The sequence below is a fragment of the Elephas maximus genome, chromosome 19 (assembly GCF_024166365.1).
Source record: "Elephas maximus indicus isolate mEleMax1 chromosome 19, mEleMax1 primary haplotype, whole genome shotgun sequence".
NCBI classification, from domain to species: Eukaryota; Metazoa; Chordata; class Mammalia; order Proboscidea; family Elephantidae; genus Elephas; species Elephas maximus.
Window position 1 is genome coordinate 22,136,677 of NC_064837.1, and position 16,982 is coordinate 22,153,658.

At 37.5% G+C, this 16,982-nt stretch overlaps 1 protein-coding gene across 2 annotated transcripts in view; it reads left to right on the forward strand.

Moving 5' to 3' along the window:
• SSH2 (slingshot protein phosphatase 2) overlaps nt 1-16,982 on the forward strand; it is a 267,882-nt gene that overhangs the window by 59,012 nt on the left and 191,888 nt on the right. The gene's annotated exons all lie outside the window — the stretch shown is intronic.

Genomic DNA, 16,982 nt, shown 5'->3' on the forward strand with positions numbered 1-16,982 from the left:
GGCACACGATGGGTCCTATTTCCAGCCCAGGGGACATGGCAATCGCTGAAGTGGGCCCAGACCCGGTACAGAGCAGGGAGGCAGGGAGGTAAATGGCAGAGGGGACCTTCCCAAAGGGGGTGTTTTTTGATCCGTGCAGTAGGTTAGACGCATGTGCTTATCCTTTGACGATTGAGTGGTGCTTCTTGCTTGTTCTGGATGGTTGAGCAGACTCTCTGTCACTTGGTCTCACCCAATGTGGAAAATGTGTCCTGAGCACCACTGCTTGCCTCACCACGCACACCAGCCAATCCAGCCTGCAGGGTGCTGATTCCCATCGGGTCAGGTCTGGCAACTCCTTGCTGATTCTGAATCGTCTCTCCCTCACCCTGCCGCTCATTTCGACTTTTCAATTTTGTCTTTGATGTTCAGGGCTCCTAGATTGTCATATATAACTGATTCACTTGTTTTTTTGGGTCTTTGTTGTAAGAGGGACACAGGAAGCATCTGACTACTCTGCCATCTTGGCCCCGCCTCAGAACATGTATATTTTTAAGTTTCTTAGTTTCTTGAAGAATCAGAAAGCAGGCATATAGATAGAATAATATATCTTTATTCCACACACTGGCATGAAAAGGAATTGCCTATAAATAGCTACAAGCGGGTATATTTTCAAATTGTGTTATCTTGAAAGACTAGATGTATTTCAATTCTGCTATGAATTTTCCAAGCTCTAAACAGTGTACAGTAGGATATTAACATTCTAAGTCCAATATTTCAGAACATTAATTTGCCAGTTCTCTGAAAATGCTGGAACACAAATGGAAAATTCAGCAGTCCTACTTCAGTGGCTTGCTTTTAATCCACCAATGGGCAAAATGCAGGCAAGACTGCCAGCTGCTCTGCATCTGCAAACATTTGTGCAGAACTAATTTTAATAGCAGATGTTGGAAATATTAAAAAAATGCAGCCTCCCTTCTGAGAAAGTCGGACCTATCCCGTGACTTCTCAGATGCCCCATAACCTTGTAAGCCAGAGTTTCATTCCTAAAATACCATATTTTGCTTCTCTTCTTTCTCAAGTGAGTAGTTTCAGAAATACTTAAGGGAATGTAACAACTTCAAAAATTTTGGTACTGCTTCAGTTGGCCCCCTATGATGTTGTCGTGTATAGAAGACTTTTTTGTGTACAATTAGTGTTCACCCATGAAAGTTTCCATTCTAATCTTTGGGGTACCTAGACTTTGTATTGTATCCATATGAAAGGAACCTTTTTCTTTATATTGTATTGGGGTAAAAGACACAGGTAACAAAGAGAAACTTTAAGATAACCCGTAACCCATCACCATTGAGTCAATTCTGACTCATAGCGACCCTACAGGACAGAGTAGAACTGCCCCATAAGGTTTCCAAGGAGCACCTGCTGGATTTGAACTGCCAGCCTTTTGGTTAGCAGCTATAGCTCTTAACCACTACACCACCAGGGTTTCTGAAACTTTAAGAGAGAACCATTATTTTTGCTTATCAAATGGACAATGAAGGCGTGGTAATTCCAACACGAATGTGCTGAATCAGTGTCTTGAGTGATGCCACGTACAGATTTTGGGTTTATGATACCAGTATCCCAGGTCTCCAAATTTGCTCATACAGGCCTATATAGATGTCTCTCTGACACTTGATGGTATTTTCTCTCACGTAGAGTGTAATCAAATCTGGTTCTTTCTGTGGCTTGCTTACTGCTGAAAGGCTAGGTAAATTCCTTTGTTGTTGTTATTTGATTTTTAAGTTTATTTTTCATTTAATTTTTTAAACTAGTTAATACATTCACAAGAGTCAAAATTCAAAAGGTGTAAAAAAAGTATATAGTGAAAAATCCCCCTCCTACTCCTGTCCCCCAGCCACCCAGTTCTCCTCTTCACACACAACGAATGTTACTCATTTTCTGTGTCTCTTCCTGGGAGTAACTCTCTGTATAGACAAGCAAATGTGTATATGCACACTTTCCCCCTCTTTTACACTAATGGTAGCACACTATACACAATGTTCTGTACTTTGCTCTTTTTTTCACTTAGTTTAATTAGCAATGGAAACCCTGATGGCGTAGTGGTTAAGTGCTACGGCTGCTAGCCAAAGGGTCGGCAGTTCAAATCCACCAGGTGCTCCTTGGAAACTCTATGGAGCAGTTTTACTCTGTCCTATAGTGTCACTATGAGTCGGAATTGACTTGACGGCACTGGGTTTTGGCTTGGTTTGGTTTTTTCAATTAGAAATATTTTTATATTACTATGTAAAAAGCCTCTTCGTTTTTATTCCTAGGTAGGATTCCATTGAATAGATGTACCATGATTTATTTAGCCCAAGCTTTTGCTATCATAATAAATACTGCAGTGAATAGCATTGGAAAAATGTCATTTCATGTAATTATGATACATTCCTAGAAATGGACTTGCTAGACCAATGGGAAGGTATGGTATTACTTTTAATAGACATAAAGGACCCAGGGGCTAAATCTTAAAAATAAAACTTGGAAAGAGATAAAGGTCATAGTTAGCCAACCGAGATTCTGATCTGTGTCCCTAAATTAAATGTCTTTAAAATATTTTTCTTCGTGTAAGTAAAAATGGCCATGAAAATGCTAAATGATTACTTACAGTTCGATGGCCAGTAACTCTGAGTCAGCACTGTAAATTACTTCCTTATTGCCATGGGTAGTTCAAAGCCCTTACACGATTCTAAAGAAGTTCATTTATTCAACTTATTACCATCCTAAATACTGCTCTGCAGTTTTTATTAATGATTGGCATTTTAAATAGCATCATGATTTTAATCTTATTTATGATGCACTGGGTATAAACACTTATTGAGCTCTCTTTATATGAAAAAATTGTCCTTGCCCTCAAGGAGCTGACTGTATTAGTAGTTTACTGTCTGGGCAAAAATTCAAAAAGGGTTTTTCTTTATTCTTTAGTGTTATAGCATAGCCTCTACTGGAAAAGGACAGGGTCCTCTATTTTCTCATCAAAAAATGAGTACTCTTGGCTAGCATCTTTTCATATGCTTATTTCCTGTCTGTATCTTTTCTTGGTGAAGGATCTGTCCAAATCTTCTGCCTATTTTTTAATTAGATGCTTGTCTTCTTATTGTTGAGTTGTAAGAATTCTTCTGTATAAAGTACGTGGTCATATATATGTTTTGCAAATATTTCTTCCAGTCCGTGGCTTGCTTTTTGTTTTCCTAAGTGTGTCTTTCAAAGAGAAAAGGTTTTAATATTGTTAAAACCCATTTTACCAATATTTCCTTTTATAGTTGGTGCTTTTTGTGTCCTGTTTAAGAAATCTTTGCTAATCCAACCGTACAGATTTTCTCCTAGACAGTACACCTATTTCTTGTAACCCTTTGTAGTTGTCACACCTGGTCTTCCCAACTGCAGCAACTAAGCCCAGAGAGGTTATAGCCACAAGTAGTCACCGTATCTTCTGATTCTAAATTCTGTGCTTTTCCCACTGCACATGTCTGTACATTTTATGTCAGAATATATACCGTTGTAAGATCATTCCTCCTTAAGATTCAATAGCTCTGGAAATTACAACACTTCTTTACTTCTCAAAATTACTAGGCCCATTAGAGATTTGTGGGAAGTAGCTAGCTAAGGAGAGTCATCACTCATTAGAGAAAATGCTAAAGCACACACACAGAAAACCTGGAAAATTCTGTTTCAGTAAGGAGATTAGAAGGTATCTTTCTCATTTGATTGCTTGGAATTGAGGAAACCAGGTATACTAAATGGGTACTTCTTGGCCAGTTGTAAATTATGCATAGTCCCTGGAAAGGGCTGATCCCATAAACTTTTATGAGCTCTAACCACAAGTGACCTTTCTGTCAAAATATGAAACTGTTTCACATCCTTTAAGCAGACACTTCAGGGCTTCAAAACAAGAGGGTTCTATCCTTTTATCTTAGTTTGCAATTATTTGAGGATTAGAGAAGAAAGTTTATTGCTTCAGAAATTTAAAATTAGAGACTTTTTAATCCGAGGAAGTTTTATTCAGTGACACTGTTTAGTTTGATTTCTACTCAAACTGGACCTAAAAGTTGAGTTTTTGGTGGCAGAGGTTTTTTGTTTTTGTAGGGTGGTTTTTACTCTAGTGCTTCCCGACCATCTGCTTTTGACAAATCCACATGAGTTAATAACATTGTGTGAGGACTTCCAGAAAATATATCCTAGATTTAGTTTCTGGAGAGTGTAGTGTTCCATTGCATTTCCTGATGAACTAGCTCTCATTCTACTGGAATTATTTTGTCGTGGCAAAGGAGAGATAGTAAATTATCCTATTTTAAACAGTGCTTTTTAAAGATGCGTATGGTTTAATTACCAACTGAGAATACTAATTTTGTTCTCATACTAATGTTTGTTCTGCATCTGACAGTGAGAATAGTGAGACTAGTAAAATGGGCTCAGGACAACTCCCAGGTCAAAGGTATCTCAGGTAGTTTTAATGGTTAGAGTAATTATTTCTCCAAAGAATAGAGAGTGAATTTCTTTGAAAGATTATACCAGAGATTTACAACCTTTCACTCAACTCCTCCTGGGCAGCTTTCCCCATCATAGTCCAGTTAATCAGCTAGAATGCAAAAATGACCTCCTTACACAGTGAGCAGATCTCGTGGTTGGAATGCTATATAGGAAATTAACTACAAGTACAAACTCATCGTTCACTTGAATCTGATACAGATTAGCATTTAATTCCTAATTTACTCCTAATTCAGCTAGTTAGTCCTTGATTTTACTTATCTCTAGCTTTCCTTGCTAATCAACCTAGATTCCTCCTCTAGTACCAGACCTAAATCTTTTAACTTGTTTATTGAAGAAGGAATCAAGCTTTCTACTTGACTGGGAAATAGGCCTAATCCTTGGTTCTAAATAAAGATTGTTCTTTTCACAATCGTCTGAAACCTGACTTGGTGTAGTGTCTCAGGATTCTATCTTAGCAACAGCAATCTTTCTGCACTTATCTTTCTTTCCTGGCACATATCTCTAGACAAATGTCCAAGGGAGGGTTTTCTCTCCCTTCTTACTCAGTGTCGTCTTGTCTTCAGATTTCTCTTTCTCTCTGAATTCTCCTAGTTTCTCTAAGATAGCCTTCTTTTTGCTCTTCAAGCCTTTATTCCCCAAAGGAATAACAGAGTTTCACTTATTTGCACACCCTACAGAAGCATACAGTGGTCATATTACATGGTATACACATTAGCATCTCTAAAACCCAATTCACTTTCGTAGTCCAGGTTCCAAGTCACGCTACTTAGATTTTTTTTTTTAAGGTATGGAGGTGGGAAGGATCGATGGTTGTGTTTAAAGTACAGATAGTTTTCATACATTGGTTTTGAGGAGGGAAATAAAACACTAGAATGCCAAGATATTAAAGGCCATAGAGATAATAAATAGAGTGACTTACCAAATAAGTGGAGGTCAACAAGAATTGTATGCTTTCAGCACACATGGGGTTAAGTATGCAGCATGTCCTTGTTTGCTAGCCTGCTGTCACTTCATGAAGTTGACAGAACTGATTTTTTTTTAAACTCCTACACAGAACAGGAGGGAAGTAAGCAGCTAACTTTAAACAGCAGAAGCTTAACCAAAAATGGAAAATAATAGAGTATTTGGTTTGCCTAAGTAGAGATAAACCAGCCTTTCTATGGGTGCTTAATTAGCAACTGGGAACATCAATCCAGAAGTTTCTCTTTTGTATCTTGAGGTTGCAGGTCTAGAAGTTCTGAAATGCTGCTGCTATTTTCGTTTCATTGTTTTTGTGGGCCGTCAGCCAGGGTTGAACGTCCACCACCAGCTTCTTTACTTTTCCCTGTCTTTGTTAACTTGTTTTGCCTCTGTAGATGATTACTCCTTGGACTTCGCCATGGTACCTAACTCTGTGTGTGTGTGACGCTACATGGGTGTTCGTTAAATAACAGGCAGTGCTCCTTTATATAGACTGAATAACCTGTACATATGAATGGCTGCTTTGGCACCTCATTGGAAATGTATCAGTTTTTCTGGTTTTGCTATCCAGAACTAGTTTAGAAGTCCACACATCAGTGAGGGATGTTTCTGTGAGAAAATGTCATTCAAGATCTGCACATGTATTTCTCAATAATCTTTGTGTAAATTGGAAACTACTTGTTTCCGATTAATTGATTTTTCTGTACTGACCTCACACTCTTCCAGCATAGTTTCCTTTGCTCCATAATTTCTGTCTTTGTGAATTTATTGTCCTTTATCCTCTCTTATTCTGAAATTATGAAGGCATTGGTTTTCAATTACAAATAGACTTTGTTCCAGGTCTCGTTGCAATTTTATCTTTAGTTTCAACTATTTCTGTCTTTCCTAGCCTAAATGAAAAAAAAAAAAAAGGAACATTTGGATTCAGTGAAGTATGTGGTGGGAATTAAGGCCAACAAAGTCCTCTTTACCATCAAGGAATAATTTTCAGAGTAATTCTGATTTCTTTTTGGTATCCATGATTCTTCTTTAAACTAGGGTTAAAAGTTCATTAGTGCTGACAAATGATACAGTGTGTTTTAACTCTCATGGCAAATTATCCACCAGGGATACATCTACTAGTCCCATCCTGGCTGCAAAAAAGAAAGAAGAAAACTGAAGACAGAAGGGAAAGATTAGTTCAAAGGACTAATGGACCACAATTATCACAGCCTCCAACAGACTGAGTCCAGCACTACTAGATGGTGCCCAGCTACCACCACTGACTGTGCTAGCAGGGATCACAATAGAGGGTCCCAGATAGAGCGGGAGAAAAATGCAGAATAAAATTCAAATTCACAAAAAAAAAAAAAAATCAGGCTTGCTGGCCTGACAAAGACTGAAGATACCCCAAAAGTATGGCCCCCAGACACCCCTTTAACTCAGTACTGAAGTGACTCCTGAGGTTCACCCTTCAGCCAAAGATTAGATAGGTCTATGAGGCCAAGGAAGCCCTGGTGGCACAGTGGTTAAGAGCTTGGCAGCTAACCAAAAAGTCGGCAGTTCAAATCTACTAGCCACTCCTTGGAAACCCTATGGGGCAGTTCTGCTCTGTCCTGTAGGGTCTCAGTGAGTCGAAATCAACTCAGTGGCAACGGGTTTGGTTTTTGGTTTATAAGGCCAACAATAACACATGTGAGAAATGTGCTTCATAGTACAATTACATCTATAAGACTAATGGCACACCAGCCCAAAAGCAAAGATGAGAAGGCAGGAAGGGACAGGAAAACTGCACAAATGGAAACAGGGAACCCGGAGTGGAAAAGGGGAGAGTGTTGACACTTCCTGAACCAATGTCACAAAACAGTTTGTGTATTAACTGTTTAATGAGAAACTAACTTGCTCTCTAAACTTTCCCCTAAAGCATAATAAAAAGAAAAAAAATTATGCACCAGGAAGTTGAATTCTAAGTCATCTCCCCTGCATCACCATTCTGTAGGCTGAATATGAAGCTGGTGACCCAGTAGTTAAGAGCTTGGCTGCTAACCAAAAGATGGGCAGTTCGAATCCACCAGCCACTCCTTGGAAACCCTATGGGGTAGTTGTGCTGTGTCCTGTAGGCTTGCTATGAGTCAACAGCAATAGGTTTTTGGTATATGAAGCTCGATTGTAAAGCTTGCCTCTTGGGTTCCCTAATTTCCAGGTTAAGTTTAAACTGCTGATTTTTTTTTTTTTTCCTGCCCCACAAGCTCTGATGTTAAAATAATAAATGTGGTTGTCTCTTAGCACAGCAGTGCGATTTCATGGTGGTGCTGTATCAATCTTAAATACTAAATAGCAAGAATGAGTTTATATTCCTTTTAATTGTAGATTTACCAATTTAATAATAAATCTGTTTCTGTACCTGAATTGAATATGTGTTATAGGGACACTACTTATCTCTTATTTCAATTTGGTTGTAGAGAAACTCTTTCTTCAGTGTCTGGAGAAGTCACCAGAATTTAGAGACCTAATGCTTAACTCATGGTGACCCCATGGGTACAGATTAGAACTGCTTCATAGGATTTTCAGGTCTGTGACCATTCAGAAGCAGATTTCCAGGCCTATCTTCCAAGGTGCTCTGGGTGGGTTCGAACTACTCTGGGTGGGTTCAAACCGACAACATTTTGGCTAGTAGTCGAGTGCTTAACGGCATATAGTCTCCGTGAGTCAGATTCCGCTTTATGCAGCTAACGACATGAGTGCTTAACTGCTATCATAGGATTGATCTCATTACACCACTGTAGTTTTAATGCAGTGGTTTAAGTGCTGTCTGCAGATGCAATTATTTTAGACACCTGGTTTTCAGACTATAGTATATATCAGAATCACCTGGAGAGCTTGTTAAAAACATATTTCTGGGTCCTACCCCCAGAGTTTCTGATTTAGTAAATCCGGGATGGAGCCTAAGAATTTTTATTTCTAACAAATTCCCGGGTGATGTTGCTGCTCCTGGTCTGGGAACCACACTTTGAGAACCACTGATGAGAGGATTTTTCTCGTATTCCACAAAGACACCCTTTTTGGGCAGATGGTTATATCAGAAAAAGAGGAAAAAGAAACAAAGTTTGGTGAGCTTTTTTAAAAAAATTGTCCTTCAAATTATATCTGTGTGAGAGTATATATTTGCTATTACATTAATATGGCATTTAAATGGAATCTGAAATCCTATCATAAATGAATGTTGTAAGAATTACAAGCAAAACCTCTAAATCTTGTACCTTATTGTTAGTTGCAACAAGAGACTTAGAAGAGGAGGGAAGGTATAGTGCAAGAGTGTAAATGTTGGTATCTAAGAAGCCTGAGTTAAAATCGTCACTCTACCACTTAAACTTAATGAATGATTTTGGCATTTTTAACCTTACTGAATTGTTTTAGTATTCAATGAAATAACAAATGTGAATGGCTATGTTTATGGTAGTTGTCCATCAGAGTTATTTTCAGTTGATTTGTACACTCAGGAATCTTTTCAAACCCTGTAGATGTTAAGTTTTATTCAAAGTCATTACTCATAAAATAATGGAATCTCACCAATTGTAGCCCCGTAGATGCTATAGAAATGCAGACATGGAAGATGTGGGCCCTGTCTGCCATCCTTAGCATGTTGGCTTTTGTCCTTGGGCCTCTCCCTTTGAGGTCACAAAGTGGCTGTCTCACCCCTAGACAGCATATCTTTGCACAGCTTCATCCAAAAGCAGAGAAAAAGCAGTTTCTTCTCTCAAGTTTCCTTTATCAAGTTAGAAAACCTTTTGCACAAGCCCATGGCAGACTTATCCTCAGGTCTCATGGACAAGACTTTGGATATATAACTGTGTGCTGGCTGCCAGGTAGGCTGAAAAACCGATATAAGGCATTTTTAACCTCAATGGTGGGGCTGATAAGTGAGAGAGGGTGTGCCACAGGCAGGCAAGACTATCATCTGTGCCATGGCTAGAGAACAGTTCTGGGCAATTTATTATCAGGCTGAATTGTGTGCTTTAGGTCAGGAGTCAGCAAACTTTTTCTGTTAATGACCAGATAGTAAATGTTTTAGGATGTGTGGGACAGATATGGTCTCTGTTGCATAACTTCTTTGCCTCATTTTTTTTAAACAATCCTTTAAAAATTAACTAAAAACAAAATTAAAAAACATTCTTAGCTTGCTGGATATACGAAACAAGGCTCAGGCCTGATTTGGCTGAAAAACTGTAGTTTGCCAACCCCTGCCTAGGCCATGAAGGAAGACGCAGAGGAGAGGGAAGTCAGTGAGGCTGAAGTCATCGTTTTGAAGCTTTCTTGAAGTCTGAGATTTGAGTACTGCTTTGAAGGATGGGTTGGATTTGAATTGAGAGATGTGTTCCTTCTGAAGAGGGCAGTGAATGGAGAGAGAAACAAGCCTGTGATGCTTATCATGACATAGCCATGTGTTACATGCAAAGAGTCTCTGGAGAGCAGCCATACCTGTACAGATGAAATGGGCTAATTGCAAACCAGAGTTAAGAGAGTTCTGTGGCATGAATACCTGGACTGCCTCAGCCACTGGCAACCCAACCTGCTAAGCAGCTCTGAGAAATGAAGGTGCTCCCTTGGCTCAAAGCCTCCATGTTGACTTGGAGCCCAAGGAAGGCAGTATCTCATGTAACAATTGGCTCTTCTAGTAGGAGCTGTTGCTACTACTATGACTAATTAAAGGACAAACATCATGTGCTTAGGATAGCAAAGACTGTTGATCTCTTAATCATACCTATGCACACAGATTGTAATTCACCTTCAATTTGTGTTGTTGCTGTCAGCATCAAGGACAGTTTCAACAGCCAATGCTAAGTCATTTGCTCATTCATTGAATATTTTTTTAATGTTTACTGTGTGCCAGGTCCTAGAGATACAAACTGAAAAGCTCAATCTAGAGGGGGAGAAAGAATATGAATAAAAATAATTATGATACAGTGAGATAAGGGTTCGAAAGTGTGTGTGCAAGGAACTGTGGATGCCTAGAAGAAGGCACTGCCAGTTCCTCCCAACTGAAACTTTCAAATAGGCTGTCTAATTATTGTGTCCTTCAATAACTACAGATTGTATGGTTAATACTAGCCAATTATCTTGCAGATCTATACCACTGATCTCAAAGGGGCCTGTGTGAAATACTGTGGCTGAGTCAAACCAAGTTATCATCTCTCCAAAAAAAGCAATTGCAAACATTCTACTGCTACTGCTGCTAAGTTAGGATCCTCATTATGTACAAAGTGTATAGTTATAATATTGCTTGGTCACTTAATTTTGTGCTTCCCACTCTATTGGTGTGACTATTGGACTCTAAAAAATGATTGTTTCCCACAGTGATATCTGCACAGAAGATTATTGTAGGAGGGAGAATAATGTCCCCTCTTAATTCCTGAAGCCTGTGAATATGTTATATTACATGGCAAAGGGGAATTTAGATTGCAGATGGGATTAGGGTTGCTAATTAGCTGAGTTTAAAATACGGAGATTATCCTGGTTGGACCCAGTGTAATCACAACAGCTCTTAAAAGTGGAAGAGAGGGGCAGGAGAGGAGGTCAGATTGTTGGCTTCGAAGATGGAGGAAGGAAGGGGGCCAGTAGCCAAGGATTGCAGGTGGCCTCCAAAGGCAAGGAAACAATTCTGTCCAGAAAGGAATGCAGCCCTGCTAACACCTTAATTTTAGTCCGATGAGACCAGTGCCAGACTTCTGCCCTACAGGAATTATAAAATAATAAGCTTGTATGATGTAAGCCACCAAGTTTGTAGTAATTTGTTACAGCAAGTAAGAAAACTAATACAGTTACAAATACCTGAATCAATCAATAGGAGAGTGATTAACTGAATTGTGGTCATCCATACAATGAAATATTATACATTGGAACAAGACATTAAGTGAAAACAGAAAAATAGGTACAATGTCCCATTTATGTCTTTTAAAGAAGGAACATATACATAATGCTTGTTTGTACACAGACTATCTCTGCAAGAATGCCCGAGAAACTGGCATAGTGATTAGTTCTGCGAGGGATGGTGGAGAATTGAGAGATAGGGGAACAGAGATGGGAGGAAGTCTTAAATACCCTTTACGCCTTCTGAATCTTGTTAACCATGTGCACATATTGAAATAATTGCTTTTAAATGTGCAACTTGAGGGTAGGGACTGCAGAGAGTTTCTCAACTGGATCATCTTTAGGCTATGAAATCGCTTTGTCAGTCCAGTTACATCTAAGTGTCAGAATGAATAAGACTTACTCCTTGTCATGGCGTTTAAAGGGTTGAAAGCTCTTAGTTCCGAAGTGGCCAGACTTTAGGATACAGTTGCATTGTAATGTTTCATGTCTAGTAGTATAGTTTCAAAATCTCTAGGGTCCTTAAGAACAGCTGCAAGATATTCACTTAAGGGGGAAAAAAAGAAGAAGAGGAAAAAAGACAGGAAAAAAAATATAATAGTCAATGTTTTCTGCTTCTTAAAACCATGTATCCTATAATAGGGATATAATAAAAGAGACTTAATAGCCGCACGTTTTGACTCTTGTGGGATTATTTCTTAAGACTGCTGCTTGCAAGTAGGTAACTGTACAAGTTAGATTTTAACACCTCAAAACATCCTTCCTGGTACATGAGTCCTTGCAGGATACATTTCATATAAAGGTTGCAACACTATAATTTTTGCTTGGAAGCTGTTCTAGACGGAGACTTCTTCTTACATGGGTATAGATGTGTTTTCCTTAACAATCTTACTCCATATTTTTCTCCAAACAGTATTTAGCCAAAGGGACATATTTCCACAAAGGTCCTTATCTTTGTGGTTTTTGCATCTCCATAAAAAACAAACAACTAAGCAAAAATCGTGGTTCTATTTGGAACCCTGTTCAGTTATCGTCCCCTTTTTGTTTGGAAATTTACCATAGCTAATTTTTTAATTTAGCACCCAGAAAAGTGCTTAATAGGGGTACAATAAATGATAATGAATGACTTTTGAGCTCAATACTTAAGGGTTATGTAGAGAATACATTTTTTTTTTTTTAATTTAGAAGTGAAACACAAAATTTGTTTTCCTTCCAAGAAGGGAAAATTTTCTTTGAAGGAGGATTTTAACCCAAATATGTAACCCAAATATTTACATCTAGGAGGAGATTATTATTATAATAATACTTATCAGTATTAAGTAATACTTAATATCAGAAATAGTAGTTGTAGTAGCAGCAGCAGTAGTTAACATTTATTGAGTATCTCCTATGTATAGGTGCTATGCTAAGTGCTTTTTTTGTATTATCTCTCGTATAATCTTACAAAAACCCCATTACCATATTTTTACACCTTTTGCTGTTTGTTTGCCGGCAGCGCCCTCCCCCCCCATGAGGCACTCTCAGGAGCACTGCCATGCCAATCCTCTTCCACAGTGGCTGTTTAAAAAAAAATTAGCATAGTGTGCTTACAAAAATACCTCAGCGGGGTGGGGGGATGGCCAAACGCAGAAGGCGCGCATTATTTGCATAAAAATACAGTAAATAGATACTCTTCTTGTGCCCATTTTTATGGATGAGGAAACTGAGCTCAGAGAGGTTAAGAAATGTGCTGAAAGTCACATGGCTAGTAAGTGGCAGAACCAAGTTATGAAGTCAACTTATTTAAGATTTGGGCTTGGAACTTCCAATGCAAGATAGTAACTTGAATATGAGTTTGACTACATTCTTCAAAATTCCTACCGAAGTGGCCAAAGGAACATTAAAAAAAAAAGAGAGAGAGAAGGAAATCGGTATCTGTCCTAGAAACTCAGGAGGATCACCATCCACATGCTAGAAGAAACATTGGGGGAATTTCTGTAATATGAAACCCAGGCAAGACCAGGCGGAGGTAAAGGCCTACCAACGCGAGAGATCCTATATATAAAAGCCAACTTAGGGAGTAAGTCAAGGAGGCATCTTTCATTCATAATTTACTAAAAATGTTTAAAATCAGAAGTGACTTTAATTTTATCAAATACCTTTTAGCATCTATTTAGATAATATTATAATTTTTCTCATTTGACTTAGTAATATGTTAAATTCTATTAATTGAGTCCCAAAATATTGGTTCATCCTTGCATTCTTGGAATAGCTCCTTCGTACTATAGGCAAGACAGTTTACTCTGTAGAACCCAGGGAGAAATCGGGAATTGGAATTACCAGGTACCTCAGAAAGCAGGAGAAAGATGAGGGACTAAAATTAGAATGATTGAAGGTTTATAAATAGAGGAGTTAGACCCTCAGATACCCTCTCCTCAGTCTCACTCAAGATGAGAAGTTTATTCTTTAGAGATAATAAAACCAGAATACCCCAGATTTGGAGTCCTCAGGGACAGGAGTAAAGAGGAAAGGTGCTGGATTGAAAATGAAGATTAAGTCAAAGTCTAAAGTGAACTAAAAATATGAAAATTTCTCAAAACTTGAATGACTTGAGTTTCTGAATGGAAAGTACTTAACAAACTGCCGAGTACAGTGACTAAGGAACAGCACAAGGCATATTATTTTGAAATTTCAGTATGCCAGAAAGAACACATTCTATAAGCTTCCAGAGAATAAAACAGGTCACAGATAAAGGATAAAGGGTAACAGTGGTAACAAACTTCTCAACAGCAACGTTGAAGCTAGAAGACAATGGGACAAACCTAAAAAACCTACTGCTGTCAAGTCGATTCCGACTCATAGCGACCCCATAGGACAGAGTAGAACTGCCCCATAGAGTTTCCAAGGAGCGCCTGGTGGCCTATAAAATTCTTAGGTAAAATTGTTTTCAACCTGGAATTCTATATTTAGTCAAACTATCAAATACAGGGTGGAATAATAGCTTTTTTGGCCATTCAAAGTTACAAAAATTTTACCTCCTGCTCATACTTTTACTGATATTGTTTGATCACGTGGAAAATCATATTAAGAGAATATCTAACAGTATGAGAAGATACAGCCATAAGTTCAAAGAAAACTAAAGAAATATAAGAAAGAGAATTACTAATCTCAGGTTAAACAAAAAGTTATGCAAGAAATGAAACATAATCATAAATTACAACATGGTCCAACAGTAACCAATATTTACATAATCGTACTAACATAAGCAATGACTGTTGATTTAATAAAAAAGCAGATAAAGCTATATTGGGGAAATGGGAGGAGAGAGATGAGGGAGAGAACTAAACCTATGAACAATGAGAGAAAATCAGATGATGTCTAAGATTGATGTACCCAGATAGCAGCATAAGAAAATTTTCTAAAAATGAGGAAAAAAAGCCAGAAGAAAGAGACCAAGGACTGCTGTTTTTCATTATAAGCTTTTTACTTCTACGACATACGTGTATCACTTTGGTAAAATGAAAAACATATTATTTTATTTTGATAAAAAATTTTAAGCTTGGAAATCATTACTTTTTAATTTTATATTGTTATATTCTACTGTTAGCAATCTTACATTATCGAAAGTTATTTTATGTTATCAAAACCAAACTGGTAAAATCTTACAGCCTTACAGAAGTGAATGAGCATGAGTACAAAATTGATTTACTAGAGAAAACCTTAAAGATGATACCAGGGTATCTTTTTATCCACTACTTAAACTTTCTGAATCTCATTTGGGGATGTCACTTATGTGAATGCAATAAAAATCATCAGTTGTTGTCTGTATTTAGTGATAGTATATACACTGAATATTGATTTAATAAAAAATCACTCTAGGGTCTTTTTTTTTTTTGTCATTGCTTCTCATAATCTCCTATTTTCATCTTTATCGTTATTAGCATGTATTAAGCACATTTGTTAACAACGCAGCAAGTTTCATAATATTGCTCTCCTTAGTGTCCCTATGGAAACCCTGGTGGCATAGTGGTTAAGTGCTTACGGTTGCTAACCAAAGGGTTGGCAGTTCGAATCTGCCAAGTGCTCCTTGGAAACTCTGTGGGGCAGTTCTACTCTGACCTATAGGGTTGCTATGAGCCAGAATCAACTCGATGGCACTGGGTTTGGTTTGGTTTGGTTTAGCGTCCCTATCCATTAAAGGGGTTTGGCTCTTTACTCAAGTAAACAAAGAGGGCAATTTAAATATTTTACAAATGGTTCATGTCTTGGTACTTCTTAAGCATAAATGTTTGTTACTTAGGAGGTATTAATGTATTATTGCTGCTATAATTTCAAGAGCAGATACTGTTCGTCTTACGGGATTTCTCAAGGGTCACATACAAGTGTATGAAAAAAATGCCTTATTTACATACCTATTATTAATTTGAGCATTTATGTGTAGTCTAAATGTCATACCTCTAGGCAATTTTGAGTTAAAACGTCATCTCAGGTTCGTGCCTTGATTTCTCTCCCATTTACTACAGAGTTAAGGATGGGTAGGGTTGGAAGTAGATTTACTGTGAAGTTAATAAAGCTTAAATCTCAGGCCTCCTCACTTGCATGGTCCCCTTCCAAAACCTGGATGGCGCCTTAGCAATATTTTCACAAGGTCATATTTTTTGTAAATTTGTAAAAGATACTTTGTCCACAATGTGTTAAGATCCTTTCTTTTTCCATTCCACCTCCCCTTTGGTCACACCTCTCCATCTATAGGGTGATGCTGGAATGGCTACTAGCATCTTAATTATACTTGTGTATTCTTTTTCTTTTAAATTCTTTTTCTTTATAGAAGTTTCCCAAATTGTAAGGTTTAGCATACTCACAATATGTGGGTTCATCCCTGGGTAAACAAAAACTCTTTTTCAGGCTATTAAACATGAATTCAGAGAACTTAAAATGTCCTTGGTCTTCCTTTAGGATTCTTACAAATGAAATTTAGAACTAAACATGTTGGTTGCAGGTAAATATGTGTTCCATGAATTTAGCATTTTGTAATGCTACCAGCACATTTAAATTGATACCTTTTACCTTAATGAATTGTTTCAATTAATAAGAATACAATGGAGTCTTAAAATAACTTTAGGAATGCAAGTGTGGTTACCAGGACCTCTTTCTTCAAAGATCATTTTGAAAGAGCTAGCGTAAACATGGTAAAATATTTAAAAGAACAAAAACTTTAAAATCTTAACTAATGTAATTTGGATTAACTTGTATTTTTCTTTAGTTTGTATACACTGTGACAGTGACAAGCCAATTTTGATATGGTTAATATTATTTTACATTATTATCTATTTTGATATGAAAGCTTGGAAGAATTGAAAGCAGCTTTGATGTCTATTAGTGACTTAAAATATTTTATCATTTACTAAGCGTTAAAAAAAAACTTTGCTAATATAACTTTTAGAAGTCTTCACGTATCTTGAAGACTAATTAAAAAAAAAAAAGACACATGGAGAGTAAATTTTTTTCCCTCTAAAATGCAAGAATGACTTTGCATATGCATGATTTAAGAAGTTGTTTTGGTTATTTCTGTTTATTTTCTAAAATAACAGGAAGGAGGCATAATGGAGGATGAGACTTGGTTGTAAGAAGGAGAAACCAAAGTAGGCAAAGGATCAGGGTAGGAAAGTAGCAAGCAGAAACAA